The sequence below is a fragment of the Sphaerodactylus townsendi genome, linkage group LG03 (assembly GCF_021028975.2).
Source record: "Sphaerodactylus townsendi isolate TG3544 linkage group LG03, MPM_Stown_v2.3, whole genome shotgun sequence".
Taxonomy (NCBI): domain Eukaryota; kingdom Metazoa; phylum Chordata; class Lepidosauria; order Squamata; family Sphaerodactylidae; genus Sphaerodactylus; species Sphaerodactylus townsendi.
Genome location: NC_059427.1, coordinates 56,337,829 through 56,341,832, shown reverse-complemented (window position 1 = coordinate 56,341,832; position 4,004 = coordinate 56,337,829).

Genomic DNA, 4,004 nt, shown 5'->3' with positions numbered 1-4,004 from the left:
AAAGCCTGGAATTCTAGTCCTTCACTTGCTCATCGAGGGTGCCAGCAGGTTCAGGATCCCGCAGAGCATTCAGGAATCCCATAGGATCCATAAGTCTCTGTGGGCGGGCATAAATCAGCCCGTCAGCCTGGACAGAGGAGTTAGGCATTAGCAAGTCCACCCGGACTTTCAGGGCATAGTTGTCGGACCATGGCACTCTATCAATAGAGGATACAACCACATCAACTCCCGACCCAAAGATCAAATCCAGAGTGTGCCCAGCCTCATGAGTGGGGCCAGAGTTGATCAAGGAGAGGCCCAGCGTCGCCATGGATGACCCCAGGTCCACAGCCACTGAGCATAAGGCGGTATCGACATGGATGTTGAAGTCCCTCAAGACAATAAGTTTGGGGAACCGCAGCGCCCAGTCAGCCACCGCCTGCAACAGCTGTGGCAGGCTCTCTCCTGGTGCGCTAGGCGACCGTTATGCCAGGAAGACAGCCAACCTCTCCATGGCCATCCACTCTAGGCCAACACACTCTGTACCAGTGATCCTTGGGACGGGGACAGCCCTGAAGGGGATTGAATCTTGGATTAGCATAGCCACGCCGCCCCCCCCCCCCCCGGCCCTGGGTTCAACCCTGGTGGAGACAAGCGAAACTTGGGGGCGAGGCTTCACCCAAAGCCACAGTCAGGTTGTCAGTGGCTCTTTAGGGCCACAGGCAGAGGTCTTTTACATCATCTATTGGGTCAGCCTTTTTAAACTGGAGATGCCATGGATCTGGGACCTTCTGCATGCCTAGCAGAACTTTACCACCGAGCCATGGCCACTCACTATTCCCATTCACTATGTCCTACTGCAAATGCCTTTTTATTCCTGTTAACCACAAAATAATGATAGGCATCACTTAATCATGTGTATGCTGAAGAATTAATTACATGATTTTTCAAAATAAAACTTCTATGGTAAATGACCTAGAATAGCCTTTTAAATATTTCATTAAATGTTAGAAATCAGATCAGATTTTTGTATTGTCAAAAATATAGGGGAGGATGGTAGATTTGTATATAGCATTGTCTGTGAGATAGAATGTGTTTCCTGGGTTTAGACTTAAAACTCATTACAATGGTTTAAGTTCCTCTTTATGGAGTTGGGCTGACAGCAATCTCTTCATAATGTCTAGGCACTGCGTTATCTTCTATATATTACAAAATGAGATTAACTATTGAAATATTACATTCTACCTACTCTGATATTAAAATACACAGTTTCCCAGTTAGTAATTTGTCCTCTATAATATGTTAAGCTATAAAGAATGTAAGAGAGAATTGGCACTAAAATGTTTAATTTCAAAATGGAAACGCTTATTGTCAAATATGCATGTGCAGGAAGAAAGCTAAAATAGGATGAAGTCAAGTTTAATTTTTATTGACTTGAATACTGCAGTTTTGCCCTTTACATCTATAAACTAGAAAGAATATTATTAAGAAATATATTTGAGACTGTGAAAAATGAAATTGTACATCTGTAGCAAAAACATCATTTTTATAAGACTTTCAAAGAGACTTCTTCAGTCTGACATCCTCTAGGCATGTGGGCAAAAAGCAGAACTTAACAATGTGTAGAGTTGCATGCTTGTTGTCAGACTGACCTAGGGTGGGGAACCCTGTTTGAAGGACAGTGGTGTCCCGACCCACCTCTACCAACCCTTGGGGTGCCTAGCAATGCAGTGCCAAAATGGGGAGCCCATTCTCTGCTTTGGCTCAGTGTACTCACAAAGACATACAGCAAGTAAAAACTTTGTTTGGACTTGCCCCCTCCAAATCAACCGTGCATAATGCCTCTCTCATACCCTTCCTGATAGGATTAAAAGGATGAAATGCCCTTGCCCTGGAGAGCATTTCCCTCTCCAGCCCTGGACCATACACCCCTATGAAGGACAATGGATGTGTTAATGTGCTTGCCTACCCAGTGTTATCCTAACCCAATGTTTGGCTAATATATTTAATGACTGCCTCATTTGCATTGTCATTGTTCTTCAGATGTAATTTCATCAGCCACCTTCCCCCTTGCAGGCACTCCTGATCTTGGAACCTCAAGCTGATACCTCAACCCATTAGACCAACCACCCAACCAGGTTGATGTCTGTCTCTTGTCTTTCCTTGAAAGGCAGGACTCTTTTTTGTCCTGAGAAATTAAGGGTCACTCTGCATAACTTTGAGGATTCCTTTTCCCTATAAGAAGCCCCCTGACCCAGTAGCCAGAGTTTAATATCTCTGGACACCTCTCTCTGTGTGATATTGTTCCACCGTGCATTGTTTTTCCTGAGCCAAGTATGGGCTTCTCAGCTCTGCTCATTGGACTATTCCGCTCCAAGATCAGATAACTATAACCCTTGCTTCCCCAATTCCCTTAGCTATCCCAGATGTATCCACTCAACACTGATTATATCTTAGGACTGTGTGTGTGTTCTGTGCTTCGATTATTGTGTGCTTGTGTACCCCCTTTACCCCTAAATAATATCTCCCCTTTATCCCTAAATAAAATTGTTAAACTTTATTCACTATCTTGCAATTTTCTTGCAAAATCTGACAAGGTGTCCATACATAGGCAAACAAAGTCTCAAGCTTGCCCCACCTTCTGTTAAGCCAAGAGTCTGCTCTCACTAATTCCCCACTCTAAAAGGGAGAGACTCCCACCACTTCAGATAACATGCTTCCAAGCATATTGGTTTCAATGGATTTGGTGGTGGAAAGTATAGTCAAGTTGCAGCTGACTTATGGTGACCCCTGGTGGGGTTTTCAAGGCAAGAGATGTTCCAAGGTGGTTTGCCATTGCCTGCCTCTATATCAGGGGTCGGGAACCCGCGGCTCACGAGCCGCATGCGGCTCTTCCGCCGCTGTTCTGCGGCTCCATGAGCGGAGCCGCCGGCCCCCTCTTCGCCCACCCTGCAGGAAGCAGGGCGGGCACATCTCTAGCCCGCGGCCAGCGTCAGGAGGAGGGGGAGACCCAGCCCAACAGCCCACCGCGCGAGTTTGGGGCCCCCAGCACCATCCGTCAGCCCAAAAAATCCCCCCAAAACAAGTCCAGGATTCCCCAGCCGAAAACTAGGAGTTGGCAGCTAGGGCCAGATTTTTGCAGGCTGCCAAAGCGGAAGTCAGCACCCAGCTGTTGCTTATCCAGGGCGAAAACAATGGGAGGGAGAGAGAGGCGGGAACGAGCAAGAAACCCACAGAGGAGTGGAGGAGGAGGAGGAGGAGGGAGGGAGGGAGCAATAGTAGCCAGCAGCAGCATGCCCGGGCCGGTGGGGAAATGAAACCGAAGCCCGGAACAGAAGCTTCGAAAAAAGAGTCCAAACAGCAAAGGCAGAAGGGAGGGGGAGCAGTATCAGTCACAGCAGCCGCCCTCGCCGGGTGAGGAGGAGAGCAAACCTGAGGAAAAAGAGGCTGAGAACAACAAGCAGACCCACAGAGGAGAGGGAGAGAAACAGTAGAAGCAGTGGGCGGGCACATCTCTCTAGCTCCTCAGCAAGGGCTGGCTTGAGGCTAGGCGCCAGCGGAGCTCTAGCTCCTGCCTGCCACCACGGCTTGCTTGTGCCAGGCTGGCGCTTCTCCCATGCTGACGAAGGCAGGCCGAGCCACTGACCCCTCTTCACCCGCCCTGCACATCTCTAGCCCTTGAAGCGGGAGTGGTAGGGAAGGGAGGGAGGCCCAGTGAAGCGAGGCGCAGCTGACAGCCGAAGGAAAGTGTCGGCTGACGGGGAGGCCCAGTGGAGCCAGGGAGTGGAGTGAAAGGGTGGGTTGGGGGGTGAGCCAAATGGCTCTTTGGTGGTGAGCCAAATTTGGTGGTGAGCCAAATGGCTCTTTGTGGGGAAAAGGTTCCCGACCCCTGCTCTATATAATGACCCTGAATTTCCTAGTTGGTTTCCCATCAAAGCACTAACTAGGGCCAACACTGCTTAGCTTTAGAGATCTGATAAGCCTGGACTATCCAGGTCAGTGTTTCAATGGATTTAGGAAAGTTT